We start from the raw sequence: 26784 nt of genomic DNA on the forward strand, positions 1-26784 counted from the left end.
CAGTGGGGTCCTCTTCCTTGCTGAGAATTTCTGTACCAGTGTTCCTTCACTGGGCACTGCCAACACCGCCTTGATGTGCCAGGGCAGCAGGTGTCCCCTGCAAAGATGGAGAATGTTGTCATTCCTGACTCTAGGTTCCACTTGTCTTCTGAGGTCTCAATAGCAGCAGGATTGAACTCTTGTATTTTGCCAAATCTCTCATTAATCCATATCTTGGGCTTCTGTCTGTCTTCTCTGTGTCTGTCCACAGGGCTCAGCCATTAGTCCATAGACATAAGCAGATGCCCATATTCTACCACCCCCTATGAGCTCATGACCCATACCCAGGCATGTTCCTATCTGAGGTCCTTTGGGCACAGGGAGGTCTTCCTTTCACATGGGATGAATTGAGTAAGATGGAGTTCTGCACATTTGTAGAGATTCAGCCCGTGGCATCTCAAGGGCAGGGTCTACCTTGGGTGCAAACAGAAGGAAATTCATGGTTTACAGAGAATTTTAAAACGGCAATGAAGAGATGTGTGTGGTGGTTCATTCCTGTAATCCCAGCTACTTAGGAGGCAGAGGTAGGATGACCACAGATTGAGGTTCTCAGCAAAAACTCAAGACCCTATTTGAAAAATAACTAAAGCCAAAATGGCTGGGACTGTGGCTCAAGTGGTAGGGTACTTGCCTAGCATGCACAAAGCCCTGAGTTCAAATCCCAGTACTGAAAATAAACTTCAAAAGCATATAAACAAATAAAACAATAAAATTGACTGGAAGTTGGTCCTCTGTTTTTATTATCACCTTGTACCAACAATTCTAAATAATGCTAATGATGAAAAACTTTTCCCTTTAATTTTTAGTTGGTCTCTTTTCTAGACATCATTTTAGTAACTTCTGAGCTTTAATAAGGTGACACACATATATGAAAGCTACATATTATCATAACTATTATAACAATCTTTTAATAAAGATTGTTTTCTATGTGAAAATCACATCAGAGACTCCTGGCTTTATAGTTGGTTTTAGGGTATGTGGACCTAGCAGCTGGGTGTGGTGGTGCATATGTAATCTCAGCACTCAGGAGGCTGAGACAGGAGGATTGTGAGTTCAAGGTCAGTGTGTGCACAGAAAAAAGGCCATACAAGACACAGCAAGAATGCAGGTGCCAGGTCAGGCGTGATGGTTCATGCCTGTAATCCCAGCACTTGGGAAGCTGAGGCAGAATGATTAAGTTTGAGGTCAGCCTGGGCTACCTAAAGACCCTGTCTCCAAACAAGCAAGCAAACAAACAAAAAGAAAGAAAGAATGCAGTTTCCTGCTAATGAGAATGACATCAGGGGAAACCCTGTCTCCACCTTCATCTTGGACTTCCAACACTGAGAAAATACCTGTGTTGTCTAAACCTTCCAGTGTGTGGGTGTTTGGTTAAGGCAGTCTGGGCTGACTACTACGTTATCTGAGGAGCTTTCAGATAGCTGCAAACTCTGCCAGTGTGAGCAGAGCTGAGTCACACAGATCCTGTGAGGCTTTGGTGCATTGTTGGGGTGTCCACTCTTTACCTGACCAAGATCTGGGGGTCCCAAAGCCTCTCCAGTCTGTTTGGAAAGGTTGGGGAGGGGCAGGGGGGTCACAGGAGAGAGAGAGCAGGGTGAGTCCCAGATGGAGAGAAGGAAGTCAAGGACTCAATCAGGAACACTGTGAAAAGCCCGGATTGGAAGCCCAGGTCTCCATGTAAATCCGAGGCCCCCTGGGCCCCCCTTTTCCATCTACATGTCTGTGTGAGGCTGGACTTTCTGCACAGAATTTAACCAAGATGGTTTGCAATAAAGAAACAAAGATGGGGACTACTGTCTTCTATTAAGTCGGATGTCACAGGCTTACAGAGGAGGACAACGCTGTGCCTCTGCTGACTTCTTGTTTGGAAAAGGCAGTCTATTTTAAGAAAATGCATTATCTATATTACCATGCAATGGACTCACTGTTACCGAATTAATAAATATCTTAACAATGTCTCACTTTTAATCTGTATTGCAGTATAAATTAAAGTCATAACCCACATCAACAGGACCATTTTGGGAAATTCAATAATATCTATCCTCTCTCTCTCTCTCTCTTCCCATCCATTCATCATATCATCTATCTATCTATCATCTATTAATCATCTATCTAGTGATTCACACTGCTTTCCAAGACAGCATGCTCCAGCCTCTGGGCCACCTTTGTGTGTCTCCAACACGCTGCATTCTTTCTCATACACATGTGCAAACGCTCCCTGATTTACGATAGTTCAACTTAGGATTTTCCAGCGTTTCACTGGTTCAACAGCAATACACATTTGATTGAAATCATACTTTGAATCTTGAATTTTGATCTTTTTCCAGGTTACTGATATGCGACACCCATGTTCTCTGGTGACAAGAACTACAGCTCTCAGTCAGCCTTGTGATCATGAGGGCAGACAACACACGCGCTACAGAGGTGTCACTGAGTTTGGGGGCTTATCAAGATGTCATCCCATCATAAGTGCAGGAGCATCTACATTTAAACTTGAGGGTCTCTTTGATCTCTCTCTCTCTCTCTCTCTCTCTCTCTCAGGGTTGCTGGAGTTTGAACTTGGGACTTTATACTTGTTAGTCAGGCACTCTACCACTAGAACCACGCCCCTAGCATTTTTTGCTTTAGTTATTTTTCACAGAGTCCCATGTTTTTGGCTAGGGCAGGCCTGGGACCATGATCTCCCTCCCTATGCCTCCTGAGTAGCTGGGATTACAGGTATGAACCACCACACCCAACCCTCTCATTTTTTTAATGGTGACTTTTACTTCATACCTTGGGTCTTAGCTTCAACATTGGTTTTTCATGGTGGCTTTCTGACCACACTCTCTCAATTGTTCCTTGTCACCCCACCCTATTTATTTCCTCTGTCTTCTTACTATCCGGAATTATCTATTAATTTGTGTGTGGTTTGTCTTCTACACCAGCTAGAATGCTTCTTCTTTGACAGGAAGGCTGTTTTTTTTTTTTTTTTCCCTCACCTCTAGAGCCTGAAACAATGCTTGTTACATTGCAGTGGCTCAATAGAGATTTCTGGAAAGAATTAATGGAGAAAAATTGAATCAAAGGTGCTAGCTCATCATGAGTCATCTAGGGGAATGGATACAGCAGAAGGAATATGAAGACAACTTGGGAAGTCAAGATTTGATGCCATTTGGCCAGAACCAGGGGGAACCTCACTCTTCTGACTCTTCTGACTGCTCCTTCCTGGACAAGCCTCAGTGGGTCTGGGAACTTGGAAAGGGCAAAGCCTGCTGCATGGTCCCTGTGACTCCACTCAGCGAATAGCGAAGATAGGGCCTAGGGGACCAAGCTTCACCTGCACCATTTGCCTTGTAGGTTTTTGGCTTCATGTCCACTAAAATGCACATCTTGGTGGCAGACTCCCCCCTTCCTTCATTCTGTTTTCTCCTCAAGAGGTTCTTCTAAACGAAATGTTATCATTCGCTGGTAAATGGATGGAATTGGAGAACATCATTCTGAGTGAGGTTAGCCTGGCTCAAAAGACCAAAAATCGTATGTTCTCCCTCATATGCGGACATTAGATCAAGGGCAAACACAACAATGGGATTGGACTTTGAGCACATGAGGAGAGAGCACACAAGGGAGGGGTGAGGATAGGTAAGACACCTAAAAAACTAGCTAGCATTTGTTGCCCTTAACACAGAGAAACTAAAGCAGATACCTTAAAAGCAACTGAGGCCAATAGGAAAAGGGGAACAGGTACTAGAGAAAAGGTTAGATCAAAAAGAATTAACCTAGAAGGTAACACACACGCACAGGAAATCAATGTGAGTCAATGCCCTGTATAGCTATCCTTATCTCAACCAGCAAAAACCCTTGTTCCTTCCTGTTATTGCTTATACTCTCTCTACAACAAAATTAGAAATAATGGGCAAAATAGTTTCTGCTGGGTATTGGGGGGGAAGGGAGGGGGTGGAGTGGGTGGTAAGGGAGGGGGTGGGGGCAGGGGGGAGAAATGAACCAAGCCTTGTATGCACATATGAATAATAAAAGAAAAAGGAAAAAAAAGAAAGAAAGAAATGAATGGACGAGGGAAGTAGATCAGCGGTAGAACACTTGCTTTGGATTCGATCCTCAACGCCATCAAAAATAAAGAAAATAATGAAATCTAATGAAAAAAACAAACAAACAAACAAAAAAAAAGAGGTTCTTCTAATTCTTAACCCATGAGCAGAACACAGGAAATACCTCTGACAAGGATTGCCTTGGATGGATGATGGCTTCATCTTCTGCTGCTATGTTCTGAGAGATCTTTCTTCCAGTGTGACCTCAGGCACCTCTCACCACCGTTCTAGTGTCCCAAGTACCATAAAGGGGCATTGGATTAACCAATGGTGTCTCTTCTTCCAAAGGAAGAAGCATCTAGTCATTTTTTCTAGCTCCTCTGAGTATGGAATCTTGGTCAGCCACCTTGGGGACACTGGGGTCAATATTCTGGATGCTTTTCTCAATAAATTTGGAAAAAAAAAAAAGTTCCACAGATGGTCACATAGCCATGGTGTGGTGACCACTGCATTTAGCAAAGGTCACAGAAGAATAGTATGATCCCCTAACAGGACTCAAGCCATTTGCTGTCCCAAGGCATTTGTCTTTCATAGCTTGTCTGCCCTCCCAGATATGCATATCCTCACCAGCCATCAATTATAGGTAAGGGTGAGGTGAAATCCTGGTTTATAGTAAGACAGAGTAGAGAACAGACTAGGGCATTGAAGACTCCACTCACTGGCTTTTTTTTTCCTCGGCAGTAGTAGATTTGAAGTCAGGGCTTTGTGCTTGCTAGGCAGGTGCTCTACCACTTGAGCCACATCCTCCAGACCTTTTTGCTTTAGTTATTTCTTTGGATAAGGTTTTGTTTTATGCCAGGGTCACCCTGGACCTAGGTCCTCCTGTTTATCCTTTTTGGGTAGCTGGGATGACAGCTGTGTGGCACATACTCAGCTTTTAGTGACTGAAGTAAGGTCTTGCAAACTTTTTGCCAGGACTAGCCTCAGACTGTGATTCTCCCCATCTCTGCCTTCAGAGTAGCTGGAATTACAGCTGTGCCTCACCACACCTGGCCTTCTCATTGGCCTTTCTCTGGTTCTGCACTTACTTGTCCAGAATCTGCAAAAGACCCCACTTAATTAGCAGCCAACCTGTCCTTGAGCTGAAGTTGTCTTTGACCTATGGTGATTTTTGCCTGTTGAGCTCTCTTTGCTGGGGCCCAGATAAAAAGAGGAGCAAGTCAGAAAAGTTTAATTGGGCCCCAAATGTGATTAAGCAAGACTGGCTCGCATACCCTCTGCTGGTGTTTTAGCATGCCACAAATCCTGGCGTTACCCGGTGGGCCCTAAAAACCATTCTGCTTTTAATGTTTCTTGCCTTGTTTACACAAGTTGGAATTTAAATCAAAGGATAACATCTACATTGGGGATAACTTTATAGTTTATCTTAATATATAATGGCTAATAAATGTCACCTTTTAAAGAGGTTTTTAAAAAACAATGGTTTTAACAACATTATATACTTTTAAGGGAATCTGGTAAACCATTTACTGAATCAGATACACTGTAATTTCAGGCATTATAAAAACAAAGAAAGGAGAATGTGGGGGGGCGGGAGGAGAAGGCTCCGAGGTACTGAGCCAGAGCTCAAACAGAGATTAGGATTTTTCCTGAAATAGGAGCAGAGTCTCCCACTTCCTCCCACTCCGCTCCCAATACAACATGTTGATTGACAGCAGGCCCTGTCTCTTTAAGAGCTTCCTTCAAACCGGAAGTGGAAGGCAGGCTCTGGGGAGCCTCATAAAAACAAAATTGCTGGTGTAGTTCCTAGCACCTAATCCTTTACTGACCCCCTTTTGGTGATATGGCATTAAAGAGAGACTGCAGCAGCTGGAAGGAGATTGCATGGGAAGTTGTCTTAGTCTGTCTTCTGTTGCTGTAACAAAATACCTGAGTGTCATAGTATTGGTGTGTAATAGAACTTTGTTTGGTTCACAGCTCTGGAGGCCAAAAGCATGGCAGTGGTGTCTAGTGAGGATCTTCTGGTGACATTTTCACATGGCAGGAGGTATCACATGGACAGGCAGGACAAGTGTGCTAACCCGGGTCTCTCTCCTTCTTCTTATAAAATCACTATTTACTGAGTGTGGTGGTACATGCTGTAATCCCAGCACTTGGGAGGGAGGTGGAGATTGGGAGGATTGAGGTTTGAGGCCAGCCTGGGCACCTGTCCCACTTCGACTAATAAACCAGGCATGTGGGTGAACATCTGTAATCCCAGTGATGTGGGAGACAGAGGAAGGAGGGTCATGGTCTGAAGCCTGCCTGGGCAAAAAATGTGAGGCCCTATCTGACAAATAAATAAAAGCAAAAAAAAAAAAAAAAAAAAAAGCTGGTGGAGTGGCTCAAGTGCTTTCGAGGTAGGAACATCCAGAGGACAAATTCACGACACAGTCCTGACCTTCCTCCCTCACCCTGCCCTGTGATTTTGATGTGGCCTAGCTTTAGCTCTGACTCACAGACCTTCGCACTGCATGTTTGTGAAAGGGAGGATTTGGACACCACTGTCTCTGTTAGGATTTCTGGGCTTTGTGGGTTTATTCTTTGGTCTTCCACGTTTGTCCTCTGAGCTGGACCTACACCGCCCAGTCTTAGCAAGGATCCTGCTAAGTGAGGTGAGAGAATCCAGCCCATCTACTCGTGGTATCTGATCACCCTTGATATGGGATCATATTCTTAAGCCCCTGTGTTTGATGTGCAAGTCTTTGATCTGCCATCCAGAAGAATGCTGAGTTCAGTGAGAATCCCTAGTCTTTTAAAAAAATTATTATCATATTGTGCTGGGGATGCAATGTGACATTTACAAAAGTTCTTACAGTATATCACAGTTGAATTCACCCCTCCACCATTCTTCTTTATCCCCCTTCTCCCCATTCTTGGAACAGTTTCAGCAGGCCTCATTTTTCCATTTTCATACATGAGTGCATAATATTCCACCATATTCACTCTCCCACATCCTTTCCTTATATCCCCCACCTCCCATTGATGTCAACCTTCAGACAGGACCTGTTTTACCTTCCTGTTCTCCATATTTTGAAAAAAGACAATTTTGTTTGTTTAAGATAGCTACATAGGGAGTTTCCTTGTGACATTTCCATGTATGTATATATTATAACCCTAATTGGTTCATCCCTGCCATGTTTCTCTTTTCTGCCTTTGTCTCCTTCTTATGGTGATACCCCTATTTTTGATGTTCTGTCTTAGTAATTTCCCACCCGTTGGTCCCACCCCTTGCTCCTTTGCTATTATCTTCCACTTGTTCTCACTATATTGGGGGCTGAGCCTGATCTTGTTCCCTGTTTCAATCCCCTAACATCTTCCTTACCATTTTAACAAGACTCAGGATGTTTTTAAATTTTTAATAATTAAGGAATCTGTGACTTGCTCAGTGTCAGCTTCGGCACTAGGCCCCTGAATCTCTCACCCAGGATGCCAGGTCTTCACTTTGAAGGCTTTGTCCGCATGCCTGACCGACTCATCAGGGATCTGTCAGTGGGTCCAACTCCTGAGAGATCCCGTTTCTCTGGGCCTACATCTGCTGAAGCGGAGAGAGGAATGACTTTGAGTCTCAGGATTCTGAATACACTCTAGAAGCTGGGTTCGAGCCCCAGATTTCTTTGGTTACAAAGTCTGTTAGTTAAGAGTCTTAGAGTTTCAGTGGAGGCTGCTTCTTGGACCCCTGTGGACTCCACTGCACCACTCAGTTGCCGCCTCCATCTGTGTCTTTGCTGCTGCTTTGCATTTACTGGTATTACTTGAGACTTCAATGGTTTCCTTGGTAAACTTAAAATCTCCCTCCTCCCCTCCCAAAATGGGCTCTATTAAGACCTTTCCCGTAGCTGGGGTCCTCCTTCCCCCTTCTAACCTCGACCTCCCCCACCTTCTGTTCACCTTTTTCTTCCCACTCTAGCCTGGCAACTCTTTAATTCTACATCCACCAAGCATTAGATCCCATCCCATCCAGGTTTAATTGGGCCCCAAATGTCATTATTACCCAAGACAACCCATCAAGTCTGTCAAAGGGCTCAGAACTTCCCCCTCCCCAAAGCACCCACATATCTTTGTAAATTGAAATCTTAAAAGCTTCCTCTACAAATATTGATAAAAAGATTTAACCCTCCTATTGTTCAAGTAAACATATCTTATTCCATCTGTTGGTGAAATAATTTGGATAAAACAAGAAGTGGGACCAGGAGCTGGCATAATACCGCCTGTAATCCCAGCTACCTAGGAGGCAGAGATCAAGAGGATCTCAGTTTGAGACTAGCCCATGCAAACAGTTCTTGAGACCCTATCTTGAAAATACCCAACAAAAAGAAAGGACTGGCAGAGCGACTCAAGTGGTAGAGCACCTGCCCAGCAAATGTGAGGCCCTGAGTTCAAATCCCAGAAGTGCCAAAAGTAGGGTAAAGATGAGAACTACCTGTTTTATATAAAGCAGGGAGTTTTGTATTGCTACGTTTATCCAACTCATGGCTGGAAGTTTGAAATGAGGTCTCGTTTACTTCTCTCTGTTTATACAAATGCATTGTGAAGACCCTATCTTTGGGGACACAATTCAGCCATCTCTTGGCACATTCTGCCTTGGTCATTGTGGTCACTTCCTAGGTGGTAACACAATTAAGTGGCAAACCACCTCAACATCTCAGTATTTTATTTTATTTTTTTGTAGTGCTGGGGACTGAGCCCAGGGTCTTTGCATGCTAGGCAAGGACCCTACCACTTGAGCCATGCTCCCAACACTTTTGCTTTTATTTATTTATTTATTTTTTGAGGCATGGTCTTGCTAATTTTTCCCAAGCTTGCCTCAAACTCAGGGTCTTCCTGCCTCCTCCCCCTGAGTATCTGGGATTACAGGTATGCACTACCCGGACACCTCAGTTTTACTCATCTTTGTCTGGTCCCTGGCGATTTTATTAACCACATCTTGGCTCCACCTTGTTCCCAACTGCAGCTCTGGGTGTGACTCTCCACACAACTTCCCTGTCAGTCGTTATCCTTGTACTGGCACTAATGTCTCATACGGGGCCTGACGGGAGTCCCTAAGGTAACACAGTGTGTTGTAGCTCTTGCACACACATGCACCCTCATCTTCATCAGCTGAGGTGCCTGACCTTTCTGTTCTCTCTGGAGTGAAATGTGGGATAGTTCCTGCAGTGTGCCGCGATCCACTGAACATGGGAGGAAAAAACCATGTTCCACAATAGCACGATGGTGCCAGGAAAAACATGTATGGAAAACATATATGAAAAACATGTAAGGAAAAACATGAAAAAGGTAAGCGCTGTTCTTTTGACAGATGAGACTGGCTAAGATTCACTACAGAGGAAGCTTTACCAAAATAATAATAATGTTTTAAAAAATTTTTCTCAATCACACAGAGCTGAGGGTAGACAAATGAAGGGCATGGGAACTTTGAATGATAAGAACTTGTTTGTTTTTTAAAATCAGTATGTACCTTCTCATTTTTTCTATTAAACTTCTTAAATCTCTGGTGATTAAGGATGTATACGAAACACACAGTCTTTAAAATGTGTAGATCCACAGCAACCAGGAATTGGTCACTATGCTTAGTTGGCTTCTTTTCTTTCTTCCTTCCTTTCTTTCTTTCTTTCTTTTTCTTCTCTCTCTCTCTCTCCCCCCCTCTTTATCTCTCTCTCCCTCCCTCCTTCTCTCTCTTTCTTCTTTTCTTTCTCTCTTTTTGGTGGTACTAAGGTTTGAACTCAGGGCTTGAGCTGCTCTGTCAGCCCTTTTTTTTATTGGTTATTTTGAGATAGGGTCTTGCTTTATGCTTGGAAAACTGGGACGTTGATCCTTCTATTTGTGCTTCCCTGTGTAGTTGAGATAGCAGGTGTGTTCTACTGCATTCAGCTATTGGTTAAGATGGGGTCTTGTGAACTTTTTGCCCAGGTTGGCCTCAAATCATGATCCTTGATCTCTATCTCCCAAGGAGCTGGGATTAGAAACACCCAGCTTACTTTCTATTTTTAAGAGCTGAGAATATCTGCTTAAAAAGGCAGGTGGGAATTGTGGGGGTGGAGTTGTGACCAACAAGAAGGACTTTGGGGTTTTTTCAAAGTCAGTCCCTATTTTCAGAAGGGAATGAACAAAACACTTAGAAAAAAGCATGTGTCATCTGGCTTATTCCATGTAACATCCTGGGTGAATCAGATGTGTTCCAGTGTCCTTGCTAAATGTCATCTCAGATGATGTAATGATGATCTCACAAATGCACCTCCTTGTATACAACCAACCTCTTAACATTTTAGTAAGAGAAGTCACAGTTGGGAGGGAGAGGTAAGGGAACCATATGTTTGAAGCCAGCCTGGGCTACATAGTGAAACTCTGTGTCAAAAACAACTACAAAACACAGAAACAAGGAAAAAAACTCACCAAAGTTCCTTGCATATAGGAGTGGGTAAAAAAGATGTCAAACTTTCTTCATGTCTAGGGGGCAGCATAGGTCCAGGAATCCAAATTTGGGAGCTGACTAAGCAAAGAGGTACAAGAAAGAGGAGGGGCAAGATGTGGTCAGGATGGAAATGGGTTCAGACTTTGGAAAGGCTAGGGTGAATGAATGCTTTGCTTGCTGGGTGCTGGCTGCATGATGGTAGAAACAGAGACAAGAGCCCTTTGTAGATTGACTGCTTCTGTTACTTTGAGCCAGTCATTTTAAGAGAGACCAACCTAGAGTATCCATTTGTAGAGAAAACAAGATGGCCGTCATTTAGGTCATAATTCATTTTCTCAGGGAAAGGGCAAAACGATGTATTTCATATGAGATAAGAAGACATAAATAAAGGACCTCAGAAAAGTTGGAGCGATTTCCCTGGCATTGACTTATGACACCATTAAAGAAGTGTTTCATCCTGACAAGAATATTCCAGACTCCCTAAAATTCTTCCTTGAGTCCAAGAAAAACAACTTCAGTTTCCTAAGCACCCTGACCAGATGCTGCCTGTCTTTCCATTCTTCCTTACTTTTTTCCTCTCCTGTCCTTGTCTGCAGACCTCCACTGGCCATTTACCATTAAACTCTCAGATGACCTGCTCAGCTTCTGGGTTCATTTTCAAATTTGGCATCTGTGTTAGCCTTTCCATCACTGTAATTCATACCTACGCAAAACCAGCATTTAAGGTGGAAATATTTATTTTGGCCCATGGTTTCTGACATCTGGCTCTTGTTTTCTGAAGTTGCAGTCTATGGTCTCCTCACCTTGTTGCTTTGGGTCTGTGGCAACACGGTGTGCCATGGTGGGGGCTCATGGTGACAGAGGATTCTTGCCTCTTGGCATCTGGGAAGCAAAGAGAGAGGAAGAGGGCGGGGTTTCAAATCCTCTTCAAGGCCATGCCCCCATGACCTAACTTCCTGCCATCAAGTCCCACCTCTTAAAGGCTCCACCACCTCCCAGTAGTGCCTTGGGCTGGGGCTGTTAACACAGGGGCTTTTGGGGGATATTTTAGATCCAGAATATAGCAACATTTGTCTGGGCTAGGCTTTTATATTAATAACTCTCAGGACTACACTACTGCCAGATCCCAAACCTCCTTCCTGTGTGCAGCTCCCTAAGCTCCACCCTAGCCCACTCTACCCACTCTGTTCTACCCAACCCTGAAAGGTGTGAACACTGGTGATCATAGTGAGGACAGATGGAAGGAGCCCAGATCTTTCATCCCATTACTAAGCTATAGGTCATACTTTCAGATTGATTTTTGAGGATGATGATGAATGTCTTTACTTATTAAGGCTGCTTCAGTCAGGCCTATCTATCACAGATGTCTTGCCAAAGTCATCCTAATTGATTCACAAGAAGGCAGAGAAGATCATGTAATTACATAAATTCTGGTTTATCAGCTCTTTCATCCCTGCCCACTCCTCCTACATCAGGTGGCCCTTCATGATTTATTTAGGAAGGCGGTGGGGAAAGAAGAGAGGAGGTTCGGGGAGTTAAGTCTTATCATTTCTCCTTTCAGAGAAGATTTTAATCAGATAATATAGGACAAACTGCATAGAAGACATACTCCTTACCAAGATAAGCAGAGAGAGTAGGAAGTAAAGGAACCATAAACCATGTTTAACCACAATCAGATCACTCTTAATTATCTTGAAGACTTGTGTCTGAGTCCATTTCCTGTAGCTAAAACAAAATTCTGGGGAACAGGTAATTTGGAAAGAACAAAGTTGACTTGGCTCATGATTCATAGAGGCTGGGAAGTCTAATAGCATGCATTGGTATCTGTACCCCTCTTGCTGCATCACAGTATGGCAGAAGGTATCACAGGGCAAGACATAGCAAGTGTGCCAACTCAGTCGCTCTTCTTAGAAAGTCACTAATGTCATTCATGGGGGCCCTACTCTCAGGACCTCATTTAATCCTAATTATTTCCCAAAGGACCCATCTTTAAGTACAATCAACATTCATGAATCTGGAGGTTGTTTTCAACACACGAATATTTACGGAACACATTCAAGCCTTAGCAAGCTGTGTTCCCAGCCTGAGCATCTGTAGGTACTCCAGGTGGAGAGGACATCTCCTCTTTCTCTCATACCGTGTGCCCCTTATTCTCCAAATTCATAATCATCCATCGTTCTTGTTGACTAAAAATTAAAATCAATCAAAAGCATTGTTGTGGAAGTCTTTACTTCCAGAAGACCCTACATGTCCTGGGCAGCAGTCCTTTTCAAACTGCCTTGTAATTGTGTCCCTAGAGCTGGAAGACAGTGATATTTCTCCTTGACTTTGGCTGTCAACCCACCTCGGAGATGATATTTGAGGCTAATAGAAAGACTTCTTGGTTGTTTTTCATGAGTCTTCTTTTCATCCAGAGCAGCCCTTTGTGCTCTGATTTTATCCTTGGCCACAGACCCCAGGGACCTGGTCTGCCCTGTTCATTCTTAGCAGTTATCACACTTGCCCATTCTCAGAGCTCCCTTTCCTCTATGTCTGGTTGAGAAAGAGGCTCTCAGCTCCCCACATCCTTGATGTGTCTGAAGACAAGCATCAAAGCCCTTCTCCTGTTAAGGTTAATGTTTCAAGACTGATCACTGTGGGGAAAACACGCAAGGAGAATACAAATAACTCCATAAGGAGATTTTTTTACAGTACTGACAAAATTCATACAGCAGGGTTCCTGGGTTTAGGTTCATGATTCTGCAGACTCCACCTGGGAAGCTGTTGATTTTCTACTTCTTCTTCTGGGAAAAGCAGAGACCTATGCCTGCAGCAAGATTTTATTAAAAGACTGTGAACAAGGTTGAGCAATAATGGCTGGATGTAGAACAGTGATTCCCAGAAGTTGAGAAGAGGGGATCGGGTGGGAAAAGGGAGGTTGGGTTTGACTTGTGAATGTTACATGTATACATTGAAATATCACAGTGAACCCCATTAATATGTACAATGAAAGCATGCTAATACAAATAAACAGAGAATAAAAGTGACATCTCTATTGCCTGCCATGTTTGATAAACTACAGATGTGTTTTTGCAGATATTTTGGTTTAAGGCATTGTTGTAGCAAATACTGTCTTTGGAAATAGTTTCATTTTGTGTACTATTATGCCATACCAACAAAACAAGACAAACAAACAAACAATTGTATGGAAGGGTAGTGTACCAATTTCTAGTGGCTGCTGTTGTTAAGGCAAACATATACTTGCTAAAATGGTAAGGAAGATTGATCCCTGTTGCAATGGGGATAAATCAACTTTGAATACAAGGAAAATAAGTGGAGATTTCTTGCCAACAGTAGGTGACAGGGTCACTGACAGGAGGCATCCAGGGGTGGAGGATTCTTGCTAATCTACTAACAGGATTCCTGCAAAAGGCAGACCAAGAATTTACACGTCAGAAATGGAGGCTATGCAATTTGATTGAATGTCCAGGGTCATTGGATGTCAAGGCAGGAAGATGCTCATTGGCTTAGTGGAATTCTTGCTAAGATTAGAAACAGCAGATCTGGCAAGGCAGATGAGCATGGTAGATGGCCAACGTCAGGCTCTAGTCAAGAATGGAGCTCAGAGGAATCTAACTTAAGTCTGATCCAGGAGACAGTCTCTCTTCTCTAACTCCCTTCTTGTTCAAAGGAAGAATAAACATTCGTCTTTCTCCTGAACAATATATATTTATTTCTTGTTTGGTCACCTTTTGTTCATTAAGAAGAAATGGAACCATCTGTTGGGACTTGGTAGTAGAAAATGTTTGCTGGATAACTCAAACCATCAGGTTATTAACAATGGGGACATTTGTGGGAACACTGCCCTCAATCAAGGTAATTTCCTGGAGCATGGAAGATGTAGGAGTTCTGTGCACTTTCTGAGCAGCCATCGGAGGAGGGCTCCAGGCATGAAGTTCTCCAGACATGATCTGTTGTGGTGAATCCTTTCAACTTTACATCAAGCTATCCGCATTCAGTTTCCATAGTTTCTTTAGCTCTCAGAAGGAAAATCAAATACCAAACAAATTAGACTCCCAGGAAGGACCTGGGAAGGGAGGTTTCAGTTTTTAGCAATGCCAAGTCAAGAGTTTGGAGAAAAAAAATAGAAATATTCATTTGGAGAGGTATAGACAGACATTGGAGGAAACAAGAAAGTGTTTATTTGGTAGGGACTGATAAAAGGTACAAGAGGGATGGACCCACTCCAACTCACAGGTAGATAGAGAAACTCCTAGACAAAGAACAGTACCCCAAAACTGAAAACCCATAAGGATATGTTATAGTCTCCCATCAAAATATTATATTTCTTTCTACAGCTGCCCTCTCCACCTTGATCAAAGAGCACCAAAGTAAGGATGTCCTTGGTCACAAAATAAGATTTGTCATATAAGTTTGTACCTAATAATTTAATAAGTGCAGCAAAACTTAACTGACTACAGTTAATTTTAATTTTGCTTTGCTGTAACTTTTCATAAAGAATCTTAGATTTTCAGAATCTTCTTGAGGCTAGAACGACAAGCCAAAAACTTAGCACTAGACTTCACCTGAACTGTCTATAGATTTGGGCATATTCTCTCTTTTTTATTTTTTGGCAGTACTGGGGTTTGAACTCAGGGCCTCATGCTACTAGGCAGGTGCTTTATCACTTGAGCCACTCCATCAGTCCTGTTCTTGTGTTGGATATTTTTAAGATAGGGTCTCTTGAATTATTTGTCCAGGTTGGCCTCAAACTGCGATCCTCCTGATCTCTGTCTTCCAAGTAGCTGCGATTATAGGCTTCATCACTGATGCGAGGCCATATTCTCTCTTTTTAATAGTATATATTAATTGTACAAAGTAATAGATTTAATCATGACATTTTCATATATGCTAATAACATCTTTGATAACATGTGGAAGACTGAAACTCAATCCCTTACTTGCCCTATACAAAAGTCAAGTCGAAATGGATCAAAGACCTGAACGTAAGACCTAAAACTTTGAAGCTACTAGAGGAAAACATAGAGAAAACAATTCAAGATACAGGCAGAAGCAAGGATGGTCTGAATAGGACTCCAATAGCTCAGAAAATAATAGCAGGAATTGACAAATGGGTTGCATCAAATTAAAGAGTTTCTGCATAGCAAAAGAAATAGTCTACAGAATGGGTGTGTTTTTCTTAGGTTTCCCAGAGTATCCTACAAATACCCTTCTTTACCACCTATAAGGCTCGGAAGGTTGTGAACCAGGTGCCAGACCTGTTTTCCTAAGAGCTTTGTAGTCATGGGTTCCATAAAAGCTAACCTCGATTCCTTAAAACTGTCTGCTCACATCTGATTCTGTACACGTCGCTCTGCAATGTAACTGTCTAGTCGAGGCGTTGGTGCTGCAGTCAATGTCTCCAATCATTCTGTTATGAGAAGAACAAATCCTTATTGAGCTCCTGTAAATAATTATATTGTTACGGAAATAAGAATATCTGAATTCAGTTTCTGAATTTTGGAAGGATCAGGTGGAGACAAAAAGATAAGTGCTTCATTTTAGTTTCAAAGTGCAATCTACTACAGTGTTGTGAGTTTTTGATAGCTTTAAGAGAAAAGGGAAAGAGGGTCTTTATATAAAAATATGCACTTTAGGGAACTGGCCATGTTTCAAACAAAAGTCATTTAAAATCATCATTCTTCATTAGTGTCTGTAATCTGCTTGGTCTTGGGTCTAGCAGTATTACACCAGCAGTTGTTTTTTCTTTCTCCTCCTCCTCCTCCTTCCTTCTTCTCCTTCCCCTTCTTCCTTCTTCTCCTTCCCCTTCTTCCTTCTTCTCCTTCCCCTTCTTCCTTCTTCTCCTTCCCCTTCTTCCTTCTTCTCCTTCCCCTTCTTCCTCTTCTTCCTTCCCCTTCCTTTTCCTCCTTCCTCCTCCTCCTCCCCTTCCTTCCTTTTCCTCCTTCCTCCTCCTCCTTCTCCTTCTTCTCTTCCTCCTCCCCTTCCTTCCTTTTCCTCCTTCCTCCTCCTTCCTCCTCCTCCTCCTTCTTCTTCCTCTTCCTTCTCTTCTTTCTTTTTCTCCTTCTCCTCTTCCTCCCTCCCTTTCCTCCTCCTCCTCTTCCTCCTCCTTTTCCCTTTCCTCTTCCTCTTCTCCTTCTTATTCCTCCTCCTCCTCTTCATTCTTCTCCCCCCCCCCTTCTTCTTTTGGCTGTACTGGGATTTGAACTTAGGGCCTCATGCTTGCTAAGTAGGCCCTCTACCACTTGAGTCATGCATCCAGCCCTTTTTGCTTTAGTTAGAGTTCTGGAAATCCTTACTAGCCCAGTGGCTTTGACTCCCAGTTGGTCTAAAAATGCCATCAAACTTGAGAACCTAGACTGTCTGGCATACCTTTTTCCATGGGTCTCTGAGGCAGGTGAAGATGAAGCTCTCTAACCTTTAGCTAACTGAAAATGCTTTTGTAAAATAATAATAATAATAAACTGTGAATAACAAGACTAAAAATGGCCATGGTTAATGATTTGATGAGAGGTCATTATAAAAATGACACAAAATACATGAAATCAGGTTGTTTCAGTGACATGCAAAGTTTTAAAATAATAACTGGATCTGTGACTGATAACATGATAGTCTAGCTGTCTCAGAAGGCAAAGCAGTGGAAGGCTTAATCATGGAAAGTGAGGGTACTGAGGGTGTTCTAGGGGGTATATTCAATTCTGAAATACTTATATTAATAATATTTTCCATATGAAAGTAGCACAGGAAAGTTAAGCCATCTTTTCATATTATTTGACAATGCCTTTCATGCAAATGAACACACCATACACCTAATTGTTGTGGTTTAGACAAAATGTGTCCCCAAAAGGCTCTTGTGTTGAAGGCATGGTCCCCCAGTGGGGAATCCAATCATTGGTAGGTGATTGGATCATGAGGGACTTTGGCCAGATCAATGGATCAGTCCATGATGGACTCATTATTTGATGGCATTTTGGGGAGGTGACAGAAAGTGTGAAAGGTGGACCCTGATTGGAGGAAGTGGGTTGTGGGAGGTGTGGCTTTGAAGGATGTACCTTGTGCTCCTCCCCATCCCCTGGCTCCTGCTGCTTCCTGGTTGCCATGAAGTGAGCAACTTTGATCATCCAAACCCTTCCATCGTGATCCTACCATGGCCCAGCAGATCTGGGACTGAAATATCTGAAACAAGGAACCAAACCAAACCAAAACAACTTTTCTTCTTTAAGCTGATTTTCTCAGATCTTTAATCATACTCATGAAAACTGAGTAACACAGGAATTATTTTTTAACATCTAGTTTTTCTTTTTGGAAGTACTGGAGGTAGGACTCAGGGGTTCCTGTGTGCTGGACTGGCGCTCTATCACTTGAGCCCTACCCTAACGTTTGTTTCTATGGTTATTTTGGAGGTAGGGTCTCCCTATTTGCCCAGGACAGCTGGACTATATTATTTCTATTTATGCTTCCCTCTGTAACTGGGGTGACAAGAACATGCAACTGCACACATCTTTTTTTCTTTGGTTGAGATGGAGTCTTCCTAACTTTTTGGCAGGGCTGATTTAAAATCCCAATCTTCCTACTCTCAGCCTCTCACATAGCTTGGGGTGACAGATGTGCACCACTGTACCCAAATATTGGTTGAAATGGGGTCTTATGAACTCCTTATCTGTGCTGGCCTCAAACCTTGATCCTCCTGATCTCAGTCTTCCAAGTAACTTGTATAAGAGGCCTAATCCACTACTACCCAGCTATATCTATCTTCTTATGAAGTGATAAAACAAATCTTTCAATTTTTCTAGGGGTGGCTTGAGAAATCTCAAAGCCAGGTCCAAATCTGGAGGCTCTGTAGTAGAAGGCTTGCCTAAAATGCATGAAGCTTTGGGTTTGATCGCAGTCAAAACAATCCAAGTCAGTTTGACATCATGAATACTTCATTTACAATTTAATTTTGGGAAGTCAAAGTTGTCAAACAATTTGAATCTAACTAGGATCACAGGTCACTGTGAAATAATGCTTAGCTATTTGTTTAACCAAATACATATTTTTTGGTGCTATTGGGATTTGAACTCAGGGCCTCATGCTTGCTAGACAGGTGCTCTACCACTTGAGCCACTCCACCAGCCCTAATTAAAGTTGTGGTGAAAAATTTCACTATTGGGGGCAATATAGTTGTGAAAAGTCTAATTCTTTTAGAAATGAGAAGTCAGATATCTTAAACAAGTAAGGACATGATAAAAGCAACATAAAGCACAAAAATATTCTTAAAGAAATCAGAGAATCTTTGTTTCTTAGGCAAATTAATCAAAAGGTAAAGAAATTTCTTACAATCTGTTAATAAGAACAAATCAATACTACAAGAAAATGACACTTGAAACAGAGGGAAAATCAAAGTCAAGTTGTGTATCAGTATTGATACTAAAGATCACAAAAAAATCTTAAAAATAAATCCGTTCAATCTTAGCTGGATTTGATGAATGAGGTAAGATTCCCTTTTTGAGATTTTCCACAAACCTTCTATGACTTTCTAGCTACACTAAAGTGGCAAGTTTCCATAAAAATTTGGCAACTGTTTTGAGGCAGATACTGTGAGACATATTTGTTTTTGAAAAGTCCATAAAACTTTTATTCTACTTCGTACACTTGATAACTATCAACCTGATACACGTGACAATTCTGAAGCCCCTAGCTGTTTTTATTACAATCAACAATATGGACAAATATCACATTTTTGCTCAGAGGTAGAATATAGAACTAAAAAAGAAATAATATTACCTGATTGTAGAAGGGGGATTTTTTAGGTGAGGGGGAGAGGGTGACAGGGGATGAATATTACAGAAGTGCAATATATATATATATATATACACATATATATACATACATATATACATATATACATACATACATACATACATACATACATATACACTTATATGTATTCATATCTGTCTATCATCTATCTATCTATCTATTCATCTTTCTATGAAGGGAAGGAGGTTAAGAAATAATAATATAGGATTTGATCAGTTCATATGCTGTAAATATCACAATGAAACCCTTTTGTACAATTAATTCATCCTAATAAACAATTAAATTAAAAACCCAATAATATGGTGCTAGTCTTAGCAAATATTTACCTAAATTGTGGGAACTGGAAAAGAATTGGGGTTAATTTCTACATATTGTAGAGTTTTAGGGGTATTTAATTTATATAGATGCTCATTTAGCTCTCAACCAGCATGACTGGTGTCCTTATGAAAAGGGTAAGGGAAATGCAAAGACACAGAGAGAAGACAGACATGTCACCAGAGTGATCAAGCTACCAGTCAAGGATGTCAGCAAACATCAGAAGCAAACGAGGTCAAAAAACAAAACAAAACAAAACAAAACAAAAAACAAAACAAACCCCTCTTCTACAGGGCCATCAGAGGAAGAGCTATGCTCCCTAAACCTTGATTTTGGACTTCTAGCTTCCACACCTGTGAGACAACGGGTTTCTGATGCTTTAAGTAACCTGGTTCACAGTGTTCTCTTACAACAACCTTAGGAAACCAACACAGATGTCAAGTCAGAAGGACAGACATAGAATGGTGGGAAAAGAAGCTGAGGAGGAGGTATCGAAGTGATGACAAGAAGATTGGGTGATCAACCTCGGTGAGGCCACTGGAAGGAAGTATGATTTAAAAAAAACATGGAAAGAGGGCTGGGCATGGTGATTCATGCTTGTAATCCCAGCTTTACAGGAGGCAGAGATGGGAGGATCCTGGTTTGAGACCAGACCCAGGCAAAATAAGTTAGCAAGATCTTATCTCAAAGAACAAGCCAGGTGTGGAAGGCCTGTGATTCCAGCTACTTGGGAGATGTAGGTAGGAATGTTTCAGTCTAAGGCTGACTTTGAGCAAAAGCATAAGACCCTATATGAAAAATAATTAAAGTTGTCAAGCTTGATGACAGTGGTTCATGACCTGTAATTCTAGCTACTTGGAAGACTGAGATTGGAAGGATCATGGTTTGAGGCCAGCCCAGGCAAAAAAAGCTGGGTGTGGTGATGCATGTCTGTTTTCTCAACTATAGCAAGAGGCTTAAATAGGACATTTGCAGTACAGGGTGGCCTGGGCAAAAAGTGAGACCCTGTCTCCAAAATGACCAGAGAAAAAACATCTGGAGGCATGGCTCAAGTGATAGAGTTTTTGCCTAACAAGTGTGAAGCCCTGAGTTCAATTCCCAATACTGCCAAAAGAGAAAACAATGGAGATGAATTTGTGCAGAAGGGTGAAAGAAGCTGCAGAGGGAGATTTGGACTTTGACAATTAAGAAGTCACCAAGGACTTGGGGGAGAGCCATTCTGAGGGAAGGTAGGTAGGTCAGGATTTCTGGAGAAGGATCCGTAGGGACAGCCCTCCTCCCCTTGGGTCACTCCAGCCGTTCACCATCTAACTCTCAAGGAGCTGAATTGTATATCATGGGTACAGTTTGCCTGTGAGGTCAGAACTGATTTATGGCTTGCTTCTGAGCTCTCTTCTTTAATTAAGATTATGAAAATAAAACATTCCTTCCAAAGAGAAAATATAGGGTGTTTTATAGCAGCTTGGGGGAATAGAGTTGTTTATTAAAAAGGATAATGCAAAATAGAGAACAAAATGCAATGGAATTACTCTTAACAAAACAGCTCTCAACTAAGCCTAAGAAACAAATGTTCAACTTGACTTGTAACCGAAGGAACACAAAGTAAAGCAGTGACCACTCTTTTCTTCAATTGATTTTGTAGACTTTTTAATATTCTTGGTAATGTCCTGCAATGGGGAATCTTGCTTGCAACTTGATCAGATTGAGAGCTGGCTAGGAGATTACTACAGCACGCTTCTGGGTGTGTCTCTGAGGGTGGTCCCAGAGATGATTGACATGTGTGACAGCAACTGAGGGAGAAGACCCGCCCTGAATGTGGGCAGTGCTGTCCAATAGGCTGGAAAGGGGGGAAGTCCCCACCCTGAATATGGGCAGGACCATCCCATAGGGTGGGGGCCGGGGTGGAATAAAAGGGAAAAAAGGAGACAGCCAGGGACTGCAGGTATTCTCTCTCTCTTCTCTCCCCCTCCTTTTCTCTTCCCCTCTCCCTTCCTTCCCTCCCTCCTTTCTTTCTCTCTCTTTTTTCCTTCTCTCTCTCTTTCTTCCCCTCCTCTCATTCTCTCTGCTTTCTGGCTGCCATGATGTGAGTTGGTCTGCTCCACCATGCCTCCCTACCATAATGAACTGACTCCTCTGAAACCATAAGCCAAAATAAACCTTTCCTCCTTTAAGTTGTTTTTCTCAAGTGTTTTGTCACAGCCATGAAAAACTGACGCATACCTCCCCTGTGGTGTTAGGTATGGACGTGAGTGGGCAGTGCTGTGCAATGGTGGCAGAACGAATTGTCCTGATTTTTCTGGATGACCATTGGATAGCACATCAGAGTAGCCTTAGAATACACCTGCCCGTTAACCCATTCCACCCCCAGATTCTGCGTGTAAGGAGACGACTAAAACAATATGAAACCTTGTAGCGAAAGACTATACAAGCTAGGTGCCGGTGGCTAACGCCTGTAATCCTAGCTACTTGGGAGGCTGAGACTGGGAAGGTCATGGTTTGAGGCCAGCCAGGGAAAACACTTCACAAGACCTTATCTTCAAAATAACCAGAGAAAAATGGACTGGAGGTGTGGCTCAAGCTACTTAGTAGAGCACCTGCTTTGCAATCATGAAGTCCTGAGTTCAAACCCCAGTCCCAACAAAAAAAAGAAAAAAGACTATGCATTTTAGCATCATTTGTGTTACCAACAAAAGAAAGCAAATGAATATTCCATAACACAGAACTGATTCAATAAGTTATGAAGCCATTAGAACAATTACTTAGGAAACATTTAAAGACAATTAAGATATTCAAAATATAGTAATTAGCAATAAACAGTTATCAAAAATTTTTGCGGAAGCAATCAGTTAAAATGACTTAAGTACTTAAAAGAACCCTGTACAAAAAACACAACAGTATAATGATTATCAAAGTTTTTAGTTTGGGATTGGCAGAATGGCTCAAGTAGTAGAGCACCTGCTTAGCAAGTGTGAGGTCCTGAGTTCGAACCCCAGTACAACCAAAAAATATTTTGCTTTTGTGATTTTTCTTTTTTTCCCTGAAATAAGCATGTTTTGGCTATATAGTTGAGTTGATTAAGTATTGTAAATAAGAATTGAGTCTACTCAAGCTTGGGTTGGACAGAGAAATATTTGATTCACTGAAGTTTGATCAAAGCAGAAAGCAAAGAAAGACCCATTTTATTGATGAAGAAATTCATCATGAAGAAATTGGGACCCATTAAAGGAAGATACATGTCACCACGTAGATTCTTTTCATGCACTCTTCTAAAGGTGACTGTTCACACAGTTGCATGATGTAGTGAGGCAGAAGTAAAAATTGAGCCCCCGACTACATTTCTGAGTTTCTCACCGTGACATCCTCAACCATTGTGTCCCAATTTATGTATTATGGTGAAATCATCCACCCATGTCTCAGCTCATTGATTTCTTTCTGGCCCAAACCTATTTCTCAGAGCTTATGATGAATTTTTCTTGTAGGACAAATGCAGTATCATATCCTATCAATGCTAAATACTTCTTTCTGTAGCCAAAGTTGTCATCACTATTCAGGGATAATGATGAGTATAATTCCTTTAATCTGGCCAGCTATCCCAACGCAATGAGGGTTAGGAGTGAAGCTCAGTGGTAGAGCGCCTGCATTGCACGCCCAAGGGCCTGGGTTCAGTCCCCAGCACTCTATTTAAAAAAAAAAGAAAAAGATTTGACTGGTGGAGTGGCTCATGCCCTAGAGCACCTGCCTAGCAAGCTTGGAGTCCTGAGTTCAAACCCCAGTACCTCCAGAAACCAAAATACAAAAGCTCAAAGCCATGGAGTCACCAGATGACTTGTAAAACATTGGGCACAGAAAAAAATTTAAAAGTACCTTTCCAAAAGCACATAGTTACTGTAACAATAATAAGACCAATAACAATTGGGGAGTAATTAATACAAATTTCAAGACTGAGTCAGTAATTGAAAGTCCTACATAAAAATGACTATGAGTGAAATTTTTTCTTGCAGTATTTGTAATCAAACTCAGGCTCTTGCTTATGCTAGGCAAGCGCTCTGCCACTGAACTACGTTCCCAACGCCACCAAGAGTGGATTTTTAATGAGGTTGTTTCATCTTGTCTTAGCTAACTAAGTAAGCTCAAAAGTAGGAAAGAAGCAAAATGACAGAGTAATTGCACGAATCTTTCAGTTGGTTAATATGTAATTAGGGTTGTCACATAATATATAGGTACTTGATACATTTCTCAATGACCACTTTATCTTCTGAAAGTCACTGGTGAATTGTGACTACTACTATGATCTTCCCCTTTGGTTATTTTGATTAAATGCACGAGAAAAATTTGGATTATGTGCTCTTCTTTGAGCTGTTTATTTATTTTTTAAAAAACCAGTCTATTCTACTTCCTTCCTGCTTTGCTTTGTCTTGGAGAGGCAAATACTAACATCCTATTAAAAAGAGATTTTTGGCTGGATGCTGGTAATCACTCCTGTAATCCCAGCTACTCAGGAGGATCAGGGTTCAAAGCCAGTGCGGGCAAATAGTTTGCAAGACCCTATCTGGAAAAAAACCTTCACAAAAATAGGGCTGGTGGAGTGGCTCAAGGTGAAGGCCTTGAGTTCAAGCCCCAGCTCAGCAATCAATCAATATCAATCAATCAACCAATTAAAAGAAAATAGAAAGAGATTTAAATTTTCTCGACAAGGTAATACAAAGCCTTCTACTGTTTTGTAGGTTGAAATACATGTTGTGATGACTTGCCTTTCTTCCTTGAGTTAAACTGTGGGTAAAACTCTTTAAAAAAAGGAAATGGTAAATTTTGCACTAATTATAAGCAAGTGATTGATCAGAAGGTTTTTATCCTTTCTTTGTTTTCTATAAATTGCAGTACTAATCCTATTTCTATACCCAAAGAAGAAAGTTGTTATGATCTGAATGTCCATGGTACCAAGCCAGCCTTTTTTTTTTTTTTGGCAGTACTGGGATTTGAACTCAGGGTCTTGTGCTTGCTAGGCAGGTGTTCTGCCACTTGAGCCATTCCCCCAGCCCTTTTTTGCTTTTAGTTATTTTTCAGGTATGGTCTCACACTGTTGCCTGAGACTGGCCTCGGACCTATGCCCTGGATTACAGGTATGCATCACCATACCTGTCTTATTTGTTGACATGGGTCTTCCTAACTTCTTGTTCAGGCTGACCTCAAATTGTGATCTTCCCATTTCTGCCTCCTGAGTAGGTGGGGTTATAGGTGTGAGCCACCATGCTTGCCAGACTGGTTTTTAGGGGAGGATCACTCAAGTGGTGTCCATGTCTTGAAGCCAGGACTATGCGAGCACAACCAGATGCTTGCTGTGAGTCCTGTTATTGCTGCTGTCATGGCAGAAGGTAGCCACACACTCTTGCATGTCTCTTACCCAGGGCTGCCATATGCAAGTGTGTGGGCTCTACCCTGTGTGAGGGCACCTGCCTGTCAGTGTGAGTGGGTGCTAGACCGCACACACGGGTTAAGTGTTAAGGTCGCTTGCTTGACTGTCAGCTTGTAGATGTTGGGGGAGGGTCAACTGCTAAGGGAACTTAAACTAGGAGGGGTAAGCCACAACAAAATGAGGAGAGGGGTAAAAATTCTGTAGGTGCCAGACAGCACATATCACAGGGAGCCCTTCCCACCACAAAGAGAGGTGGATGACACTTAAAGCCTGCTTTAAAATTTGACCAATCCCAAGAGAGGCATATTTTAAATAACCCAATAGGAAATTTAGGCTGTGTGTGTGGAGGGGGTTGGAGGGAGTACACCCGTTGTATTCAGCCAATGAGGAATCAGGGGAGGAACTTTGAACTCGACTGTATAATACTTGTAACTGCTTTGGGCATATCTGTTTTCCAGGCATGTGATCTTGCAAAACCGCCATTAAAGTCTCGCTTTCACTGCACTCCACGTGTCTCTGGGTCCATTCTTTGAGTCTGGACAGGTGAACACGTTTCTCACATCAAGGACCATGGGTTTACCTGTATCAGTGTTACTTTGGATTGGAGGCAATTTAAATAAATTTGTCAACTTATTCTACAAGTATATACTGAGTGCCTACAATACGCTAAGAATACACACACGCACAAATCACTAACGAACACCTCCAACACCCCCTCAAGAGAGATTCACCTTCACCAAAAAGTCCATTGAGAGAGAAGGACAGCGTTGTTGGTTAGTGTTAATGTCTGGATCTGCAAAGTGTGGATGCTGTCCTGTACCTGCATAGACAGGGCTGGCACATGCCTGGCCCACACCTTCCCTATCACGTCTCTCATCTGGTTTAAATTGCCCTCCAAAGAATATTTTTGTGTGTGCTTTCTCCTTCCCCTTCATCTGAGGGAATAAAGAGCTGAATTCAATTGGAAAGAGTTTGACCTCTTTTCTTTGTTTTTTTATTTATTCGTTTATGTTTGGAGTTAGTGGGGATTGAACTCAGGGGCTTCTTAGGTTTGGTAGGCAAGCAAACCTCCTAGTCCTTTGGCTTTTTAGTTTTCAGATAGGGGCTCACACTTTTCCCTGGACTGGCCTCTGAGGAGCTGGGATTACAAGCATGCACTCACCACACCTGGCCTGAGAGATTTACTTCTTAGTTTGAGCACGCATACAATGAATTTAGGCTTTTTTTTTTTTTTTTTTGCAGTACTGGGGTTTGAACTCAGGGTGTACACTTGAGCCACTCCACCAACCCATTTTTTATAATGGAATTTTTCAAGTTGGGGAGGTCTTGTGAATTATTTACCTGGGTCGGCTTTGAACTGTGATCCTCCTGATCTCTGCCTCCTGCGTAGCTGGGATTACAGGTGTGAGCCACCGGCACTTGGCTTCTTTTCTTTTAGAAACATGGTCTCACTATGTAGCCTAGGGTGACCTTGAACTCATGATCCTCCTGTCTCAGCTGGAATTACAGGTGTGAGCCACCATACCCAGCTAGAATTTAGGCTTTTGATCGGACTTAGCAGACATGTGAGTGAGGGAATCACCAAGGTGCCCATTGTTATAAATTAGTGGCCAAGCTGGGAACGAAATGTGGTTCTCTGTCTCTTGCCTTTCTTTGTGTCAACACATGATATCATGACTGCTTTCAGAGATTCAGACTATGAATGTGCATCTTGTGCAAACCTGGTTCTCAGTAGGAGGA

The sequence above is a fragment of the Castor canadensis genome, chromosome 6 (genome assembly GCF_047511655.1).
Source record: "Castor canadensis chromosome 6, mCasCan1.hap1v2, whole genome shotgun sequence".
NCBI lineage: Eukaryota > Metazoa > Chordata > Mammalia > Rodentia > Castoridae > Castor > Castor canadensis.